At 38.6% G+C, this 23,336-nt stretch overlaps 1 long non-coding RNA gene and 1 other non-coding gene across 2 annotated transcripts in view; both read left to right on the top strand.

Moving 5' to 3' along the window:
* The window catches only part of LOC148545181 (uncharacterized), a 194,862-nt gene that overhangs the window by 98,466 nt on the left and 73,060 nt on the right, over positions 1–23,336 (top strand). The window lies entirely within an intron of this gene.
* On the top strand, positions 20,832–20,938 carry LOC148545185 (small nucleolar RNA R71). The gene has a single exon (XR_015901774.1). It is a non-coding gene; the product is annotated as a small nucleolar RNA R71 (small nucleolar RNA).

The raw sequence follows: 23,336 nt of genomic DNA, 5'->3' as shown, positions 1-23,336 counted from the left end.
CTTCTGCATTCTCTTTTTCTTCGATCCACTCAACATTGCTCGTAGTGTGTTTCTGTTCATTTGCAATTTCTATTTTTATTCTCTTTCTCTTCTTGTTCATTTTCAATTGCTTGTTTACTAACTGTATTTCGGTTCAGTATTGTTATGCTTGCCATGTGGTTGATGAATTTCCTGAGAGAGATGGAAAGGAGTGGAACTTGTTTTCTGTTATAGATGATAATTCTTTGGTGCTTATTACTATAACTACTGCATGTTCATCATTGTGTATTTTTGAAATTCAAAACTAGCTTAGCTCCCAATGTGAATCCAGCAAGGACATGCTTTCTTTGTTTACTTTTTTCATCAATGTCATGACTTGCATGCTCACATTTTGTTATTTACTTGAAGAAAAAAATAAAAGATTCAGAAGATTTTTCACATTGGATATGCTGATAAGGTATTGAAATTGGAATTAATTAATTCCTATCATAGATAAATTTTTAATCAGTTACATCTTTCAATTCTTCTATGTCCAGATATTTTGGAATTAAAGCTATGGCAGAAAATAAAGGCATGTATGTAAGGATACTGAATGAACATTTTCTAAATTTAGGAAATTCAATGAAATTAAAAAGAAAGAAAAAAATGAATTATAGCATGAGATTTAGTAATGGAACGAAGAAGTTTCAGCTTCTCGTGCATTACTGTTGCTCTCTTTTGCTCTCTAGAAGCCATGGGAAGAGTGTGTTGTTTCTGTTTCTTGTGTTTTGCTATATATATCAACTTCTGCAGATCTCTATCTGAAGCTATTTATATATAATTAGAGAGCTAGGAACTTCCTATAAGGAAGACCTCTCATCAAACAACACTATTTACTATTTATTTATTTATTGTTGTTGCATTTTTTTCCTCAAAAACTATCAAAGCTTCTACTGTGGTCCGAGCGATCGCCATTGTCAACCTCAGTGCTATCTAAGGAGGGTAGAATCTGCTATCCAAGTTGGTGCTACAACAAGAACAAGTCAGAGGCTAGTGTGTTAGTTCAACATGTAGCAATTGTCTAGTCTCCATGTTGAGAATAGACTCAAGGAAGAGGTATGGAGCATCTGCTGAAATTTGACATGTTAGAATCTATTTTTCCTTTCAAGCTGGCTCACATTTGATATCGTTTTCAAACTCATTTATGTTTCGCTATGGCAACAAGATTTGTGATGTAAGAGGTGTTATCCCATTTAGTTTTCTTTTTTATTAAAAGAATTGTGACTTTTTTTAATTAATGGCTTTAATTGTAGGAAATTGAGCTCAATAAAGCCCAATGGAGTGCACTTTTTCAGCTATATTTCTTTTTCGAAGCCTACAAAAACTATTTACAAGTGGACATCCTTGCTGAAAGATTATCTAATTTAGAACACTTCTCAATTCTTTGCTTAAATAGTAGGAAATTGAACTTTATCTTACCTGGCCTTTCTGAAGAATTGTTAACTTTTTTGGGGGGATTGGCAACTTAGTATTAACACTTAACAATTATGGCAGTCAGAGTGTTCTGTTCCTGTTCTCTTCATGTTTTGATAAACCGTTTTGCATTTCCCACTTTTCATTTTTACATTGTATGTTTTTGCTGTTTGTTTCAAGATAATTTGAACGATCGATTTCCATGGCCATTGAATTTCTTAGTCAATTTTCTGACTGGTGAATCTGTGGTCGCAGGTCCTGCACCACTATACGTGCTATGTTTCTAGTAACTGCTTAAAAACCTGACTTGTTTTGTGTATAGAGACTCCCAGAGACCGGACTTTACTTTTTTTTTCCAGTTGAAATTATAGTTTTACAGCCAAGTTTAATGCTTTATTGGATTACTAATCATTAATCTCTCTATTCTCTATATTGTGTATAGCGAGATGTCAGAGTTGGAAGTGTTGTATAAATTCAAGAAGGGGCTAGGTCAGAATCTTTGCAGAAGCTAGTAAAAGGCATGCTTTTTCAACTCATTCTAACGTGAATAAGAATGTGTTTATACTGTTCTGTTTGGTTCTGGTTTTTTCTTTTGTAGGAAGATGAGTTTGAATTGAATCACATGACATTTGGGAGGTGAATTGCTGAAATTATTCATAATGCTATACCTTAGCTTGTATAACTGTGCTGGGGATGTTGCTGTGCTGAGATTCTTTGAAATATATTTGGATAATGTAAACCATTTATATCTCACTTGATGCAGCTTTTTATTTCTTTTACTCTGCATGTTAATGTTGTTATTGCCTAAAGTCTTGTACTTATCTCAGTATGCCAAACCAGATTCAATTCCGGAAGTGAAGACTACTCACAACAAAAAGAAGAAAAGCACGCGGATTTAATTAAAAGTTTGAAATCTAGCATGGACAACTTGAATAAGGAGGTAACAATTTAGGCACTATTATTTGTAACTACTCTTTCTTCATTCATCTATACTTCTAAATATAGTAAATTTATTTTCTAGTATCATGCGAAAGGTAACATGGATAGCATTTGCATTTTCCTTATATTCGAGTTGTGACTTTTATTGTTGTGTCTGGTGTAAATGTGATCTAAATTGTGTCTTCTTATATTCGAGATTGAGCTTGCTGAAGCATTGCAGGCCAAGAAGAAATCAAGCATGTAATTTCAGAGGTACACCTTTCTTTTGGAGCAGTAATTAGATTTTGGTACATATATATGCTAATTTTGGAAGCACTTCACCTTAAATTTACCATTTTCTTTGTTCTCGGTTAAAATTTGATGACTGGTTAGAATCTAAATTCTGATATGCATCATCTTTTTTACTCTTTGAAATGAAGTAATGATCTTTTTCTTGTTTTAGCTATCAATTGCATTTTAAATATTCAAAACAATTTTCCTCCCCATATTTCAGTTCTTTCTTAAAACAACAATGACCAATAGGATTCAATTTATTTCATTTCATTGAATTAATGCAATCAAATTCAATCCCCTTGTTTACAAATTCCAATAGGATTGTACTGTATAAAAACAAGCATTCATAATTTATTATAAATGGAAATAAACATACATAATTTACAAGCAGAGCAAGGCACACCATTATTATTATTATTACAAAGAGTGTATATACATAATGAAGGCTATGTTTGAAGAAAAAAATTGTGTATCAGATTTCTCGCAATTTTTATTTATATATATAATAGAGGTAGATTTTATATAAAAAATAAAATAAATAAAAACTTACTTTTGTATTTTTTTGGGGTTAAAAAAACCCCTACTTTTGCATGACTCAGAAATTTAATACCCTTATGATTTTGGGCCAGTTTTATTAAAATTGGAACCAAATTGCAAAGTAGGTGGAAGTAAAATAAGCCCAAATTGTTGAAATGAAATGAAACTAACTTGGGTTGCTAATGCTGATACAGTAGGATTGTTGTTATTTTGAAGCTCATCCAATAGAGTCAACGTTTGGTGCCTGATGAAATTCAGCTGAGCCAAGTAATTCTCATTCTCATTTCTCTCTCTCTCTCTCTCTCTCTCTCTCTCTGTTTTGAATATCACAAATTTAATTATGTTTTAGGATTAGATCATATGCTTAGTCATACAATATTACATCTTCTTAACTAGACGAAAGAGATGCCAACTACTCATAATGATAGTAACTTTATTATTTCTTAAATTTAATAACACATTAACGGTTCATATCTAAATTAAGTATATGTTTTTATTATTTCTTTAGTTCTGTTTTATATTTACCAGCAATTGAACTTGAGATTTACTAAGGGTTACAAATAGTACAGCAGCTTGTTTTATATACTGATATAACAAATCTGGAATTGGTTAAGGGACATCTTTCTACTGCATGCAGGTTCTGGATTTTCAGCCTTCATCCTCAACAATGCATACTATGCAAGAGTTGGAGGAGTAAGCACATCTGAATTTAATTCCCTCTGGTTTGTTGCAGGGAACAGCGTCGGTGGTCCTCGCCGGACTTGTTGCCACTACAAAAAAAGAAGTATAAAAGAGAAAGGAAGTCCCAATCTCTCAGATCTAAAATTCCATCCGAAGACGCGAAGTTCCACCGAGTTTGCTGTCGTAGAAGGAGGAAACTTTTTGGCCTCCAAATCTTATTCATTATCACTTAACTATGCTACTTGTCTTGTATATTTATATTCTAAGTAGTAAAAACAGCACTTATTAGATGGTTTAAATACATTATTAGATATTAACAAAGTTTAGAGAACTGGATGGTAGATTTGATTGATTAGTGTTTATTGCAATGCTTGTATTTTGGTAAGTTTAGTAAGACAAGGTTTTGTATAGGAGTTATTACTTTTAATTTTCAATAATAAAAAATTATATATTATATTAATATTTTGTTTTTGAGTTATATAATATTTCATTTATGGATTATGATTTTTTGCCATTGTGAAATTTTAATCACAAAATTATTTATTTAACGCGATAAAAATGACGGTAAAAATTGTTAAAAAGAACGATAAAAAATGTCACTGTCAGGATAAAACGGCGGTTAAAATGCCATTTTAACCAACCAAAACGCTACTGTTAGGGTAAAAATGGCGGTTCAAAAATATCGTTTTAACCAACCAAAATGTCACTCTGTCAGAGTAATAATGGCCGTTCAAACCGCCGTTTTAACCTATCCAAAAACCGCCATTTTAACCCTGGAAATAATGGCGGTTAGAACTGCCGTTTTAACCAACCAAAATGCCACTCTGTCAGGGTAATAATGGCGGTTCAAACCGCCATTTTAACCTATCCAAGAACCGCCATTTTAACCCTGGAAATAACGGCGGTTTGAACCGCCGTTTTAACCTATTCAAAAACTGCCGTTTTAACCGCCGTAATAACCAGAATGGCGCCCAGAATTACGTCGCTTTACAAAACCGCCATTATTGGTAATAATGGCGGTTTAAACTGCCGTAAATACAAAAAAAAACCGCCATTTTTACCAGAATTTTTTGTAGTGTTAGCGCTTGTTGGGAGGCAACCCAATGTTATTTAATTATATTTATTTATTTTCCATTGTTATTTTATGTTTTCTTTAGGTTGATGATCATGTGAAGTAACAAAAACAAATGAAAAAATCAAAAACAGATTGAAAAACAGCATAAAAAATAGCACATCCTGGAGGACAAGCTTACTGGCATTTAAACGCCAGTAAAGATAGAAGAATGGGCGTTTAATGCCCAGCTTGGCAGCATTCTGGGTGTTAAACGCCAGAATGGGCAGCATTCTGGGGGTTTAACGCCAGAAAGGGCTGTCTGGCATCTGGCTGGCATTAAATGCCAGAAATGGGCATCTGGTTGGCGTTTAACGCCAGGAATGGACAGCAGACTGGCGTTTAACACCGGAAAAGGTAGCAGAGCTGGCGTTAAATGCCAGATTTGTCATACAATGGGCGTTTGAATGCCAGAATGGTGCAGAGACTCAAATTTCTTGCCACCTCAGGATTTGTGGACCCCACAGGATCCCCACCTACCCTACCTCTTTTTCTCTCCTCTTCACACCTTTCCATAACACTCTTCCCTAAATACCCTTGACCAATCCCATCAATAACTCTTCCCCAAATTCTCTTCACCACTCACATCCATCCATCATAAAACCCCACCTACCTCACCATTCAAATTCAAACCATTTCCTGCCCAAACCAACCCCTTTATGACCGAATTCCCTCTCTCCCCTACCCTATAAACACCCCTCCTCACTCCCTTCACTTTCACACTTCATACACACTACTACCCCCCTTGGCCGAACCTACTCCTCACCTCTATCTCCTCCATTTCTTCTTCTACTCATTTCTTTCTTCTTTTGCTCGAGGACGAGCAACCATTCTAAGTTTGGTGTAGGAAAAGCTAAAGCTTTTTGTTTTTCCATAACCATTAATTGCTCCCACCTCCGAGTCATGGGAGATGGAGAGATTCATCTCAAAGGTCCATCAAGACCACTTCTATGAAGTTGTAGCCAAGTCATCTATACCCTATACAATTCAGCTGGAATTGTCATAGAGGAAGACATCCTCGTTGAAGAGGACAAGCCCATCACTAAGACGAAGATGGAACAAACAAGAGAGCCCACTCATGGACCTCAACAAGAGCATGAGGAAGTTCTTCATCATGAAATCCCTGAGATGCCTCAAGGGATGCACTTTCCTCCACAAAACTATTGGGAACAAATCAACACCTCTTTAGGAGAACTAAGTTCTAACATGGGAAAACTAAGGATGGAGTACCAAGAGCATTCCCTCCTCCTCCATGAAATTAGAGAAGACCAAAGAGCCATGAGGGAGGAGCAACAAAGGCAAGGAAGAGACATAGAGGAGCTCAAGCACTCCATAAGATCTTCAAGAGGAAGAACTAGCCGCCATCACTAAGGTGGACCCGTTCTTTAATTTCCTTGTTCTTATTTTTCTGTTTTTCAAAAATTATGCTTTATGTCTTGTCTATGTTTATGTCTTTATTACATGATAATTAGTGTCTGGTGTCTATGTCTTAAAGCTATGAATGTCCTATGAATCCTTCACCTTTCATAAATGAAAAAATGTTTTCTGAAAAAGAAAAAGAAGTACATGAATTTCAAATTATATCTTGAAAATAATCTAATTATTTTAATGTGGTGGCAATACTTTTTATTTTCTGAATGAATGCTTGAACAGTGCATGTTTTTGATATTGTTGTTTATGAATGTTAAAATTGTTGGCTCTTGAAAGAATAATGAAAAAGGAGAAATGTTATTGATAATCTGAAAAATCATAAAATTGATTCTTGAAGCAAGAAAAAGCAGTGAAAAGCTTGCAAAAAAAAAAGAGAGAAAGAAAAAGAAAAAGCAAACAGCGAAAGCCAATAGCCCTTTAAACCAAAAGGCAAGGGTAAAGTAAAAAGGATTCAAGGCTTTGAGCATTAATGGATAGGAGGGCCCACAGGAATAAAATCCTAGCCTAAGCGGCTAAACCAAGCTGTCCCTAACCATGTTCTTGTGGCGTGAAGGTGTCAAGTGAAAAGCTTGAGACTGAGCGGTTAAAGTCGTGGTCCAAAGCAAAAAGAGTGTGCTTAAGAGCTTGATGATTAGACTCTTTGTGTGGTTTAGAATTCACAAATGAAGTCTTGTTGTAAGTATAGTTTCTAAACCAATCAATAATCCTTTCATACAAAAATTTGTTTGTCACAAGTACAAATCCCTAAAATCTATAAACCGAAGTATTTAAATCTCGGGTTGTTCTCCCTAGGAATTGCAATAAAGTGTCCTTGTTATTGGTTATGAGTTATGTTTGGGGTTTTGATAAGAGACATGAAAGATAAATGGCAATGAAAATAAACTAACAACTACAAAGGTCTTGGCAAGGTTTGGTGGTCAAGGATCTCTATCCCTATCACTAACCACAACATGAGAATTGGCAAGGATCAATCCCACTAAGTCAACCCCTAACTAATAGTAGAGGAAAGTCAAGTGAGCTATATCAACCCAAGTCCATAAGTCCTAGTTCTCCACCAAATCAATTAGTGAGATCTAGAGTCAATGGCTCCCAATCGTCATTCACTTGGACATTAGTAACTCAAGAGTTCCTAAGTTACCTTCCCAAGCCAAGAGCACTAAAATCTACTCTAACATCCTTCCAAGCATTTCATCAAACACTTGGAAGGCATAAAAGGAAAGCATAATAAAATTGCAAGGAAAGTAAATCTACACTACTCAATTGCTAGGAATTAAACAACAACAAATCAAATGAACAATAAAGGAACATGAAAACATAAATTGCATTAAAGAGAGATAAAAGAACAAAAGTGCATCAACATAAAACTAAAGGATTACAAGAATTAAATGCAAAACTAGAGAGAAGAGATGTAGAAGAAGAAGAATTACAAAAGAAAGGGTAAATCTAAGAATGAAATTAACCTAGATCTAAGAAATTCTAATCTAGATCTAACCTAATCCTAATTCTAGAGAGAAGTGAGAGCTTCTCTCTCTAAAACTACTCTAAACTAATCCTAATGAGTGTGTATAAGTGAAAATGAGTGAATCTCCCTTTCCCCCTTCAATCCTTGGTCCTTATATGCATTTTGGAGCCAAAGTTGGTTGAAATTAGGCCCCACAGCTCTCAGAAATCGTTGGGCACATTTTCTATTTAAAAACTCACGTGTGCCCATCGGAGGATATGCGTACAGTGCAGGTGCGTGCCCCTTGAAGTTTCTGCAATCCACGCGTGCGGGTAGCGTGCGCGTGCGCGTGGATGCACATTTCTAATTCTTTGGTTTTTCCATGATTTCTCCACTTTGAATGCTTTCCTCTTCACTCCATTGATTCATTCCTAGCCTTTTCAACTTGAAATCACTTAACAAATAAATCAAAGCATCTAGTGGAATCAAAGGTGAATTAAATTTAGCTAATTAAGGACTTAGAAAGTACATTTTCACACTTAAGCACAAGTTGGGAAACAATCTTGAAACCATGCTATTTTATTGAGTGAATGTGGGTAAAAGGTTCACCCAGTTATGTGTCTGTGCCATTTATGTATCCGGTGGTAATATTGGAAAATAAAATGCTTAGGGTCACAGCCAAGACTCAATAAGTAACTGTGTTCAAGAATCAACATACTGAACTAGGAGAATCAATAACACTATCTGAATTCTAAGTTCCTATAGATGCCAATCATTCTAAACTTCAAGGGATAAAGTGAGATGCCAAAAATGTTCAGAAGCAAGATGGCTACAAGTCCCGCTCATCTAATTGAAGCTAATCTTCATTGATAAGTTTGCAATTCATCTTATATTCTCTTCTTTTTATCCTATTTTATTTTCAGTTGCTTGGGGACAAGCAACAATTTATGTTTGGTGTTGTGATGAGTGGATAATTTATACCCTTTTTGGCATTATTTTTACATAGTTTTTAGTATGTTTTAATTACTTTTTATTATATTTTTATTAGTTTTTATTAAAAAATCACATTTCTGGACTTTACTATGATTTTGTGTATTTTTTTGCGATTTCAGGTATTTTCTGGCTGAAATTGAGGGACCTGAGCAAAAATCTGATTCAGAGGCTAAAAAAGGACTGCAGATGCTGTTAGATTCTGACCTTCCTGCACTCAAAGTAAATTTTTTGGACTTACAGAAGCCCAATTAGCCCGCTCTTAATTGCGTTGGAAGGTAGACATCCTGGGCTTTCCAGCAATATATAATAGTCCATACTTTGTCTGAGATTTGATGGCCGAAACTGGCGTTAAAAGTCAGCCTAAAACATCTTGGCGTAAAACGCCCAAACTGGCACCAGAATTGGAGTTAAACGCCCAAATTAGCACCAAAGCTGGTGTTTAACTCCAGGAACAGTCTAAGCACGAAATAGCTTCAATGCTCAGCCCAAGCACACACCAAGTGGGCCCCAGAAGTGGATTTCAGCACTATCTGCACTTAGTTACTCATTTTCTGTAAACCCTAGTTACTAGTTTTGTATAAAAACTACTTTTAGAGATTTATTAAAAAAAAGTTTTTTGATCAATCGAACACTATCATCTATTGTACACGTTTAGAGGCTGGCCTCATGGCCATGCCTAGACCTTTCACCTATGTATTTTCTACGGTGGAGTTTCTACACCCCATAGATTAAGGTGTGGAGCTCTGCTGTTCTTCATGAATTAATACAAGTACTATTGTTTTCCTATTCAATTCACGCCTACTTCTTCTCTATGATATTCACTCGCACTTCAACCTGACGAATGTGATGACCCGTGACACTCATAATCATTCTCACTTATGAACACGTGCCTGACAACCACTTCCGTTCTATCTGCAATAGCTTGAGTTTATATCTCTTGGCCTCCTGGTTCACTATGCATGGTTGCCTCTCCTAACAACAGAGCATTCCATTCCGTGGAATCAGAGTCTTCGTGGTATAGGCTAGAACCATTGGCAGAATCCCTGAGATCCGGAAAGTCTAAACCTTGTCTATGGTATTCCGAGTAGGATCTGGGAAGGGATGACTGTGACGGGCTTCAAACTTGCGAATGTTGGGCACAAGTGACAGTGTGCAAAAGGACAATGGTCCTATTCCGACGCTAGCGGGAACCGACAGATGATTAGCCGTGCGGTGACAGCGCATATGGATTTGTTTTCATCCGAGAGGATCATACAGCTTGCCATGGAAGGAGGTAATGCATGGTTGGAAGAAGACAATAGGAAAGCAGAGGTTCAGAAGCAACAAAGCATCTCCAGATGCTTATCTGAAATTCCCACCAATGAATTACATAAGTGACTTTATCTTATTTTATATTTTATTTATATTTTAATTTTTAAAACCTCATAACCATTTGAGTCTACCTGACTGAGATTTACACGGATGACCATAGCTTGCTTCAAGTTGACAATCTCCGTGGGATCGACCCTTACTCACGTAAGGTATTACTGGGACAACCCAGTGCACTTGCTGGTTAGTTGTGCGGAGTTGTGAAAAAGAGTTGAGATTAAGATTGTGCGTACCAAGTTTTTGGCGCCATTGTTAGAGATCACAATTTCGTGCACCAGGTCCTCATAAACATACAGATGATTAATCTCATAGAGCAGGACTGGTATGCGAAATTGTGATCTTCAACAATGGCGCCAATGGCTTGGTGCTCTCAAACATGAATCACACTTTGTCACAATTCCACACAACTAACCAGCAAGTGCACTGGGTCGTCCAAGTAATAAACCTTACGTGAGTAAGGGTCGATCCCACGGAGATTGTCAGCTTGAAGCAAGCTATGGTCACCTTGTAAATCTCAGTCAGGCGGATTCAGATAGTTATGGAGATTTGATAATTAAAACATAATTGAAATATAAACTAGGATAGAGATACTTATGTAATTCAATGGTGAGAATTTCAGATAAGCGTATAGAGATGCCTTTCGTTCCTCTTAACCTCTGTTTTCCTGCTATCTTCATCCAATCATTCCTACTCCTTTCCATGGCAAGCTTTATGTAGGGCATCACCATTGTCAATGGCTACATCCCATCCTCTCTGTGAAAGTGGTCCAATGTGCTGTCACTGCATGGTTAATCATCTGTCGGTTCTTGATCATACCGGAATAGGATTTACTATCCTTTTGCGTCTGTCACTATGCCCAGCACTCGCGAGTTTGAAGCTCGTCACAGCCATCCCTTCCCAGATCCTACTCGGAATACCACAGACAAGGTTTATACTTTCCAGATTTCAAGAATGGCCATCCATGGGTTCTAACTTATACCACGAAAATTCTAATATCTCGGACTCGGTCCTCTGTATTAGATATCTAAGAGATACTCATTCTAGCTTGTTTGCATGTAGAACGGAAGTGTTTGTCAGGCACGCATTCATAGGTGAGAATGATGATGAGCAACACATAATCATCACATTCATCATGTTCTTGGGTGTAAATGGATATCTTAGAGAAGGAATAAGCTTGAATTGAATAGAAAAACAGTAGTACTTTGTATTAATTCATGAGGAACAACATAGCTCCACACCTTAATCTATGGAGTGTAGAAACTCTACTGTTGAAAATACATAAGTGAAAGGTCCAGGCATGGCCGAATGGCCAGCCCCCTAAACGTGATCAAAGTTTCAAAAGATAATCCAAAGATATCCAAAGATTGTAATACAATAGTAAAAAGTCCTATTTATACTAAACTAGTTACTAGGGTTTACAGAATGAGTAATTGATGCAGAAATCTACTTCTGGGGCCCACTTGGTGTGTTCTTGAGCTGAGGATTGATCTTTACATGTGTAGAGGCTTCCCTTAGAGTTGAACGCCAGTCTGTAACCTGTTTCTGGCGTTCAACTCCACTTTGCAACCTGTTTCTGGCGTTTAACTCCAGAATGCAGCATGGAACTGGCGTTGAACACTAGTTTGCGTCGTCTAAACTCGGACAAAGTATGGACTATTATATATTGCTGGAAAGCCCTGGATGTCTACTTTTAAACGCAATTGAGAGCGTGCCATGTGGAGTTCTGTAGCTCCAGAAAATCAACTTTGAGTGCAGGGAGGTCAGAATCCAATAGCATCTGCAGTCCTTCTTCAACCTCTGAATCTGATTTTTGCTCAAGTCCCTCAATTTCAGCCAGAAAATACCTGAAATCATAGAAAAACACACAAACTCATAGTAAAGTCCAGAAATGTGAATTTTAATTAAAAACTAACAAAAATATACTAAAAACTAATTAAATTATACTGAAAACTATGTAAAAACAATGCCAAAAAGCGTATAAATTATCCGCTCATCACAACACCAAACTTAAATTGTTGCTTGTCCCCAAGTAATTGAAAATCAAATAAGATAAAAAGAAGAGAATATACTATAAATTCCAAAATATCAATGAAACTTAGCTCCAATCAGATGAGCGGGACTTGTAACTTTTTGCCTCTTGAATAGTTTTGGCATCTCAATTTATCCATTGAAGTTAAGAATGATTGGCATCTATAGGAACTCAGAGTTCAGATAGTGTTATTGATTCTCCTAGTTCAGTATGTTGATTCTTAAACACATCTACTGTATGTGTCTTGGCCATGGCCCTAAGCACTTTGTTTTCCAGTATTACCACCAGATACATAAATGTCAGAGACACATAACTGGGTGAACCTTTTCAGATTGTGACTCAGCTTTGCTAAAGTCTTGATGCACGGAAACTTGTCTCTCAACAATTTTCCTTCGGCAAGTATACCGAATTGTCGTCAAGTAAAAACTCACAACAGAGTGAGGTCGAATCCCACAGGGATTGATTGGTCAAGCAACTTTAATTAGAGGAATGTTCTAGTTGAGCGAAGCAGAATTTGGTTTGAGAGTTGCAGGAAATTAAATGGCGGGAAAGTAAATAGCATAAAATGTAAATGCTGAAAGTAAAGAGCTAAAAACTAATGACGGAAAGTAAATTGCAGAATCTTAAATGGGAATGGGGAAGATGCTCATTAAAGTAAATTGCAGAAATTAAAGAGAATGGGTAAGATCAGAAATGGGGAATTCATTGGGCTTAGGAGATGTTGCATTCTCCGGATCAAATTCATTTTCACCTCTTCCTCAATCAATGTGTTCATTGATCTCCTTGGCAATCTTAAGTGATCAAATTACAATTCCTTGTACTTCAATCTCTCAAATCTTGATCAATAGCCAATTCCTTGGTCAATTGCTCATGAGAAGAGATAAAGTATGGTCATTGATTATACCACATGCATTCCCAAATCAAGTGTTAGTAGAATTATAGTCACCATATCCTTCCAACCCCAATTTGGTCCAACATGAGAAAGCATTTCTAGCATGATCTCTTCATTTCTCTTCCAAGGTTCAGAAGAGATCCAACTATGAATAGCTTCTTTTCCAAGATAACTATCCAATTGGATGAAGATTGAAATCTTTCTAGTAAAATCAAGAGAAAAGATAGAAGAAGAATAATGAAAACTAATATTGATCCATCAAATTACAACAGTGCTCCCTAACCCAATGAAAGGGGGTTTAGTTGTTCATAGCTCTGGAAATGGAAAACAGAGATGGAAAATACATCATGAAAAGTAAACTAGAAGTGCAGAGAAAGTAAAATTATACAGAGAGAACTTCTCCAGTTTCCAACTCCCCCAAAAAGCTACTTTCTAATTCAAAACTACCCCTATATATACTACTTTTCTGATCTTCTAGTTGATTCTTCAAGTCTTGGATATGGGCCTTTGGATCTTGAGTTTGAAGCAGTTATCCTCTTCAGTGGGCTTAGCTTTACTTGCAGAGAAAAAGTGTGAAGTAGGCAGGGTATTTAGCTCAGGACGTTAGTGGCGTTAACATTAAGTGAGAGTGTGGATTCGAGAACGTTAGTGACAATCACCTTTTTCATTAACGTTCCTAACCCAGGGATGATCCACGTTAACTTCAACGTTAGTGGCACTAACGTGACCACTAACGTTGCCTCTTGGTCCTTCGCACACATTATTGGGACTCACCTTTTCCAATAACGTTGAGAGTCCTTCCTTCCCCTGCGTTAGAGTCCACGTTAACTTAGTTAACGTGGCTCTTAACGTAGGCTTGCCAATCCTTCGAGAATGTTAGTGACACTTAATTTTGTCACTAACGTTCCAAGATGCCCCTACTTCCCACGTTAGAATCTATGTTAACTACGTTAACGTGGCTTCTAACGTGGTGATGATAGCCATCTCCAACGTGAGTGACAAAGGTGAGTGTCACTAACGTTGGCTCATCATCCTTCCCTCCACGTTAGCTTCCACGTTAACTAGTGGCTCATTGTGGCTCATTCCAACGTTAGTGACAAAGGTGAGTGTCACTAACGTTGGCGATTGTTTGCTTTCTCTACGTTAGCTTCCACGTTAACTTAGTTAACGTGGGAGTTCACGTAGCTCAAAGTGGCTTAGTCCGACGTTAGTGACAATGGTGAGTGTCACTAACGTTGGCCATTCTTTTGCTTCCCAACGTTAGAGTCCACGTTAACTAAGTTAACGTGGAGGCTAACGTGGCCAATATGAGCTTGGTCCAACGTTAGTGACAAAGGTGAGTGTCACTAACGTTGGCTCTACTTTCTTTCTTCGACGTTAGAGTTCACGTTAACTTAGTTAACGTGACTCTTATCGTGGGCTATGATGGCTTCGAGGATGTTATTGGCGATCAGTTTTCTCATTAACGTTGCAAGCTAGCTCCCATTCCACGTTAGTGGTCACGTTAGTTAGACTAACGTGGCTGCTAACGTGGTTCTTTCTTGCTTCCTTTGTCCTGAAATCAAGCAAAAAAGTGCATCAAAGTTCTAATCCACATCATGAGACATGCATCATCTAATTTGTTATATAATTCATGCATAATTCTCATGAAATCATGTAAAGTGCACCATGTTTGCTTGAATCAAGAGGTAAGTGAAATTCTACTCAAAACTTGCTTATTTCCTAAGAAAATGCATGAAACTACCCTAAAACAGTAAAGAAAAGGTCAGTGAAACTGGCCAAAATGCCCCGGCATCACAACACCAAACTTAAAGCTTGCTTGTTCCTAAGTAAGTACTGGAACAAGAGAATGATGAATGAAATGCCAAGAGAAATGAGTCATTATTGTGGAAGTTATGTCCTTGGTTTTATGGTGGTTTCATGCATAGCAACTTAGGTTCATTCCTTCACTGGCTTTCAGACCTTTATCATGTCTTGGAATACCCACTTGACTGCACCTTATGAGACTTTTATTCATTGATCCTTTTTGTCATTTCAGGGCATATTTGTGTTCTTAGACTAGGTGCTCTGTGACGGGGCGACTCTTTAAGATAAGCTTTCAGCCAGCACTCCCGAACCAGTTGGTTCAAGGTGCTAGGTGTTGAGACACCCCTAAGGGCTTACTCCCTCAAGTCTTTTTCCCCCATACATACACACCACAGGCACATGGTTTGTTATTTTTTTTCTTGACACCTTGGTGTCCAGCACCTCTTTGGGTTACTAAGTGTTCTATAGCAAAAGTTACTCTTGATAGTGGACTTTCAGCTGATAATCCCGAGTTAGTTAACCCAAGTTACCAAGTGATAAGGCACCCCTAAGAGCTTATTCATCCAAGTAAATCTCTTACACAGGAACACCACAGACACTTGCCCCAAGATTCAAACCCTTGGTGCCTAGCCTTATTTCTTACTCTTTTTCTTTTATTCTTTAACTTTCATTTTTTTTCTTTCCCTTTTCTTATTGGGATCTTGTTATTCAGCAAGTCTCATAGGGTGTGTTTCAAGCATATGCTTCAGGACAGATAGTTGCCTTCCCACCTTATTGGTGAACCAACTTAGCTAATCTATTACCACACCACAAATCTAGGAACTTACTCCACAATATGAACTCCAATATGGTCTTTGATAATACACATTCTCTTTTTATTTGATTAAAAAGGAGACAAGCAACACAACAAGCAAGATGGGATTGAAAACAGGCAATTTGACTAGCAATTATAGACCTAAGCAAGGAGAATACTAGAAACAGAATTGAAAATCCTAAACTACCATGGAACATGTTCTATTTCATACATGATTTTCCTTATTTAAAGCTTGAAAAATATGGATCAAAGAGGGAACTCCACCACCTTTTACTCATGGGGTTGCCCATGCTCTTCCTCTTGCTTGTCTTCTTGGTGTTTTTCTTGAGTGCTTGTACTCCCACTTCCCTTGCCTTTTCCAATCAACTTCTTCCAAAAACCAGCATCTTCCATCTTCTTTTTCAGTGTTTCCTTCTGCTGTTTTACCTTCCTTTCCTATTGTTCTGTGAAATCTTTTTGGACCTCATCATACCTAGGGATTGCAGAGTGTAGATTATGCATATGACTAGACATATAGTTCAACTTAGCTTGAGTGTTTACGTTGAACTCCTCCCTATGTAGTTGTCGTCTTTCATTAAGTACACTGAACTCATTGAATGCCTTCGTCTGAGCTAGCTGGCGTTGGTTGAGTTCTTGAAGGTGCTTATCTTGACGCTCTTGCCTTTCAGACACTTGATTGATGGCTTGAGTGAGCTGGGAATAATGTTCCATTTTCTGTTTCTGCCACTCCCTTTGTTGATTCATCCAATTAGAAAGGAGCTCTTCTTGACGATCCATTCTTTGAGCTTGAATGTGCAGTTGTTGTACTTGTCCCTCCATATAACTCCTTGCTAGTTCCCCAATGGCTCCATAAATGTGATTCAGGTTTATGTTGGTTGGGTCATAATATCCTCTTTGTTGGTGTTCTTCCTGATGAGACTCTTCTTGGTGAGCTCCTCTTTTTGGTTTTGGCTTTCCTATGTGAGGTCTTCTTTGTTGTTGGGCTGGTGTCACATGAGTTAGACGGTGAAACGTAATTAGCCTCCCAGGATTTAACCAATCTGGGTTGCTATCCTCAAAGACAACTTTGGCCTTCGTGCACAGTCTGAGGATAGTGCTGGGGTACCAAAGCCTGGCACCCGAATCAATCTTCTCAGCTGACTCTTGAATCCCCTCAGCTATAAGTTCGTGCACATTGATATCTCCACCTTGTACTAAGCAATATACAATAGTAGCTCGAGTGATGTTGACCTCAGAATTGTTCGCTGCTGGGAGGATAGATCTCCTAACGAGTTCAAACCATCCCTTGGCTTTAGGGCTGAGGTAGGGGAGATGCAACAGCATTCATCCGTCGGACTGTAATTGGAATGCCCTCTTTTATCCACTCGGGGTCTTCGTCTTCAAACACCATTCCAGCCATGTCGCATAGTCGGAAAATAGTGCTGGGGTAGCCTAACTTTTCTCTAAAATCGCTATTCTCGGCCCTCTTCCTAATGCCTTGGGCTATGAATTCATGAACCTTGATCTCTCCTCCTTTGAGTATACAGTGCACCATTGTGGCTCTCTTGGGATTCACCTCTGAGTTGTTCCCGGCGGGGAGGATGGATCTCCTTACAATTTCGAACCACCCCTTTGCTTCAAGAGTGAGGTCCCCTCTCTTAATGAACTTGGGTTTCCTTTCGGAATCTCGCACCCAGTCAACGCCTGGTACGCCTATATCTTGCACAATCTGGTCATAGTTGGGGCTGTTATCAATTCTTGAATGATAGCTCTCTTCCTTAAACGGTATAGACCGTAACTTTAATGCCCTCATAACACTCATGGGACTTAAATCCACAGTCTTTCCTCTTACAAAACTTGTGTAAGACTCATCTGCCTTATCATATCGGACAACATTTGCATAAAACTCTCTTACAAGATTTGCATTTACCCTAGTGACCGGATCAGTGAGGGGCTCCCATCTTCTCTTTTCCACCTTCTTTGTGATTTCGGGGCACTCAGTCTTTCTGACTTGAAATCCTAGCTCATATATGATCTCTTTATCAACCATCCACCCATACTGCAACGCATGGTGAAGGGTTCTAAATTTCTTTTCATCGAAAGGGCATTGCTCCATAGGCTCCTTTTCCTTTCTTCTTTTAGAGCTTGATGATGCCATGAGTGATTTTGGCTATGTGAAGGTGTTGGATTTCAAGAATGAGAGGTTTGAAGAAGTGGTTGTTGGAATGTGGAGTATAAAGGATGGGAATTTCGAATGTGGAAGGGGTATAGACTAAAATCACTTATATAAGAAAGTGGTAAGTGAATGAAAGGTTTGGATTGATGGAGTGGTTGTGTGATGAACGGATGGGGTTTTAGCATAGGATGAGCACAAGGATCCTCATCTTTATGAAGGAGATTGGTTCGGTCTCCAAGGGTCTCATTCTTTCAATTTTTGCATGGCAACATTTCCCAATGCATTCCCCCTTGAGACACTTGTGAAATACTCTCCTTTTGTGGTGGCCGAATCTTCCTTTCAATTGTCATCAATTTTCCTACAAAACAAGAAAAAAATGTAATTATTAATTGTGTGGATAGTGGCGGCAAAATAAAAAAAATGGGAGCAACTACCACTTTTTTTTTATAGTTTTTGTTTATAACTAACTAAGTAGTATTCATGAATGCCAACCAACTGATTAACTGAATGTGTCAGTGTATGCAACATTGGTGACACCATAGGTGACACCAAACTTAGTTTGTGGCCATGTGATGTAAGATTTTTATTCAAGGCTCTAAGAGTAACATCACAATTATGCTCTATTAGTATGCCTTGAACACCAAACTTGTTCTTTACTATATGCTGCATAAAAGGATTCATTCAAGTGTATGTCAGGGTTGGTTTGGAATTCATGAACCTTGCATTATTAACTCTTCTAAAAGCATGTAGAACATGGGTTGCCTCCAATGAAGCGCTTCTTTAGCGTCACTAGCTTGACGTTTTTTCCTTTGGCAGGGTGGCTGGTAGTGCTTCAAATCCTCCCCCCTTGCAGTAAATCTATCTCCATTGGCTTCATCAAGGATTTCCACATGTTCTAGGGAGAGAACTCTGTTGATGGTAAAAACTTTAGGTAGCTGAGATGGGATGGTGGGGAGATCGGGGGGAATAACTGGGAAGTACACTGAGATTACTTTATCCCTTGGAGAGAAGTCCTCTGTAGGGATCTTCTTGTTCCTCACCTCCTTGGTACCTTCTTCTTTGTTCCTTTTGATTTTGCCTTGCTCTTTGTGACCTCCTCTTCCAAAGAGATTTTGTTGCTGGTCTCATATAACTCTGGTGGTTTAGGTTCCTCCTGATTTTTCTTGAGCTGTGTCAGCTTCTGAACGCCTTGTTCATCAACTAAGGGGATTTCCAGATGTGCTGGTTGTGCTTCAGTGCCTGTTTCTTCCTTCAGTATCTCACTGTGATCTTTGCCTGGTTCTTTGTTCTCTTGATCTGTTTCTTTGAGGGCTTGAAAACATTCAAAGTGAGTTGTTCATCATGAATCCTCAAAATTAGCTCCCCTGGCTGTAGCTAGGAATGGTCTTCCCAATATGATTGGGTGGAGGTGACTCTCTTCCATGTCCAAGATGACAAAGTCTGTGGGCAGGAAGTATTTTCCAACCTTCACCAGCACATTTTCAACCACTCCTACTGCTTGTTTTTGAGTTTTGTCAGCCAGCCTGATAACTACATCTGTGGGTATTATCTCATTGATCTGCAGCCTCTTCACAAGGGATAAAGGCATTAAGTTGATGCTTGCTCCCAAATCGCAGAGTCCTTTATCAAACATTGTTTCTCCTATGGCACAGAGGATATAGAAACTTCCTGGGTCCTTCCTTTTTGTAGGCATCTCTGGTTGAATGAGAGCACTGCACTCCTTATTCATCACTATTGTTTGTCCTCCCTTGAGTGAGCTTTTTTTGGTCAGCAGCTCCTTCATATACTTAATGTATGAGGGCATTTGTTGGAGGGCGATGAATGGTATGTTTATATGGAGAGATGCAAACATGTCAAGAAACCTTGAGTATAGTCTCTTCTCTACACAGCCATTTAGTAATTGGGGAAAGGGTGCATAGAGTCTCAGCAGCTCCTTCTGTGTCAGCTCCTTCTGTGTAATTGTGGTTTCTTGATGATTCTCCCCCTGCTTTCCTGCTGAAGTATCTTCAAGTTGTTCTAATGGGTTGTTCAGCTCTTCCTTAGTCTCCTTATTACTTGTAGTAACCATCTTGCAATCTTCCCATCTGACTTTCTTTGCTTCACCTCTCGGATTTTTCTCTGTGTCACTTGGGAAGCTATCAGTAGGTTTGGGAATCTGCTCAGAGAGGTATCCCACTTGAAATTCCAGCCTCTTGATGGTGTCTCCCTGATTCTTGATATTGGCTCGCACCTCCTCCTTGAATACCTTATTATCTTGAATCTCTTTGCATATGCCCTCAAGTAGAGTCTCAATTCTGGAGAGTCTATCTTCAGATGATGGTGAGTTGAGAGTGGATGGGTGAGTTGGGTTATTTTGGTTTTGGTATGGATGGGGAGAGGTGTTGTTAGGGTGATGTTGATATGATCTTTGTGTGGAATGTTGGTGAGCCGCATGGTTGTTGGGATTGTGACGTCTCTGATCTTGACCTTGATCCTGTTGATTTCCCCACCCAAAGTTTGGGTGATTCCTCCAACCAGGGTTGTAGGTCTTGGAGTATGGGTCATGATTTTGCCTAGGTAAATTCCCAATATAGTTGGCTTGCTCCTGACTACCCTCTGCTTCTTCATCCTCTCCTTCTTGGGTTGTTGATGAGGTGGTGATTGCTGCTACTTGGTTCCTCTCCATCTTCTTGGTGAGGTCAGCTAATTGCTTGGTAATGAGCTTGTTTTGGGCCAGCAGTGCATCTACATTGTTTAGCTCCATCACTCCTCTAGTGTTGCCTCTTTCAGAGGCATAGAAGTAGTCATTCTCTGCTACAGTCTCAATGATATCTATGGCTTCTTCAATGGTCTTCTTCTTGTTTAGAGATCCCCCTGATGAATGGTCTACTGCCTTATTTGATTCATAAGTAAGGCCTTCATAGAAAATGTGTAGCTGCACCCATTCATTGAACATATCTGGTGGACATCTTCTTGTCAGGTCCTTAAACCTCTCTCATGCTTCATATAGAGTCTCACCATCTTGCTGCCTGAAGGTTTACACCTCAGCTGTCAGCCTGTTGATCCGTTGAGGAGGATAGAATCTTGCCAAGAATTTGTTCACCACATCTTCCTAGGTTGCTAAACTCTCCTTTGGGAAGGATTCCAGCCATTTAGATGCCTTGTCCTTGAGTGAGAAAGGGAACAGAAGTAGTCTATAGGTGTCAGGATGAACACCATTAGACTTCACAGTATCACATATCCTCAGGAAGGTGGTGAGATGTTGATTGGGATCTTCTTGGACACCTCCTCTGAATGAACAATTGTTCTGAACAAGGGTGATGAGCTGTGGCTTTAGTTCAAAGTTGTTGGCATGTATGGTTGGCCTTTGGATGCTGCTTCCGCAATTTCCTGGGTTTGGGTTGATGTAAGAACCTAGAACCCTTCTCTCTTGCCCAGCCTGATGTGCTGGACCTTCCAGGCCATGGTTGTGAGCTTCTTCTTCATTATGGTTCTCCATGTTCTCATCCATATCTGGTTCAAAGTATTCCTCCTCTTCCTCAGCACCAACTACTCTCTTTCCTCTTCCTTCCCTCCTTAATTTAAGGAAGGTCCTATCAGGTTCAGAATCAAATGAAGTTGAAGCCCCGCTTCTTCTCCCTGTCATACAACCAACAAGGCACAAGCAAGAAAATAGATGCAGAAAGTAATTTCTACAGAAATACTGTTAGTGTGAGTGATGCAATATATCAAACAGTTAGTGGGTTAGTGGACTGAATTGTAAACAACTAAGAAAATGGGTAGGGAAAAGGGAAGAAAATAACTGAACAGAAAGTAAATTACTTAAATGAACTTAAATCAAACAAAAAAAATGCTCAATCTAGTTATCCTCTAATTTAATCATTGTTGATACAAAATCAATCCCCGGCAACGGTGCCATAAACTTGATGCAGGGAAACTTGTCTCTCATAAATTTTCCTTTGGCAAGTATACCGAATTGTCATCAAGTAAAAACTCCCAATAGAGTGAGGTCGAATCCCACATGGATTGATTGGTCTAGCAACTTTAATTAGAGGAATGTTCTAGTTGAGCGAAGCAGAATTTGGTTTGAGAGTTGCAAGAAATTAAATGGCAGGAAAGTAAATACTATAAAATGTAAATGCTGAAAGTAAAGAGCTGAAAATAAATGGCAGAAAGTAAATTGCAGAATCTTAAATGGGAATGGGGAAGATGCTCATAAAAGTAAATTACAGAAATTAAAGAGAATGGGTAAGATCAGAAATGGGGAATTCATTGGGCTTAGGAGATGTTGCATTCTCCGGATCAAATTCATTTTCACCTCTTCCTCAATCAATGCGTTCATTGATCTCCTTGGCAATCTTAAGTGATCAAATTACAATTCCTTGTAATTCAATCTCTCAAATCTTGATCAATAGCCAATTCCTTGGTCAATTTCTCATGAGAAGAGATGAAGTATGGTCATTGATTATACCACATGCATTCCCAAATCAAGTGTTGGTAGAATTATAGTCACCATATCCTTCCAACCCCAATTTGGTCCAACATGAGAAAGCATTTCTAGCATGATCTCTTCATTCCTCTTCCAAGGTTCAGAAGAGATCCAAGTATGAATAGCTTTTTTTCCAAGATAACTATCCAATTGGATGAAGATTGAAATCTTTCTAGTAAAATCAAGAGAAAAGATAGAAGAAGAATAATGAAAACTAATATTGAACCATCAAATTACAACAGAGCTCCCTAACCCAATGAAAGGGGGTTTAGTTGTTCATAGCTCTGGAAATGGAAAACAGAGATGGAAAATACATCATGAAAAGTAAACTAGAAGTGCAGAGAAAGTAAAATTATCCAGAGAGAAGTTCTCCAGTTTCCAACTCCCCCAAAAAAGCTACTTTCTAATTCAAAATGACCCCTATATATACTACTCTTCTGATCTTCTAGTTGGTTCTTCAAGTCTTGGATATGGGCCTTTGGATCTTGAGTTTGAAGCAGTTATCCTCTTCAGTGGGCTTAGCTTTACTTGCAGAGAGAAAGTGTGAAGTAGGCAGGGTATTTAGCTCAGGACGTTAGTGGCGTTAACGTTAAGTGAGAGTGTGGATTCAAGAACGTTAGTGACAATCTCCTTTTTCATTAACGTTCCTAACCCAGGGATGATCCACGTTAACTTCAACGTTAGTGGCACCAACGTGACCACTAACGTTACCTCTTGGTCCTTCGCACACGTTATTGGGACTCACCTTTTCCAATAACGTTGAGAGTCCTTCTTTCCCCTGCGTTAGAGTCCACATTAACTTAGTTAACGTGGCTCTTAACGTAGGCTTGCTAATCCTTCGAGAACGTTAGTGACACTTAATTTTGTCACTAACGTTCCAAGATGCCCCTACTTCCCACGTTAGAATCTACGTTAACGTGGCTTCTAACGTGGTGATGATAGCCATCTCCAACGTTAGTGACAAAGG

This window comes from Arachis ipaensis, chromosome B9 (genome assembly GCF_059453495.1).
Source record: "Arachis ipaensis isolate K30076 ecotype BB chromosome B9, ASM5945349v1, whole genome shotgun sequence".
NCBI lineage: Eukaryota > Viridiplantae > Streptophyta > Magnoliopsida > Fabales > Fabaceae > Arachis > Arachis ipaensis.
The sequence above is the reverse complement of the archived record's forward strand: the minus strand, read 5'-3'. Positions and strand labels throughout refer to the sequence as shown.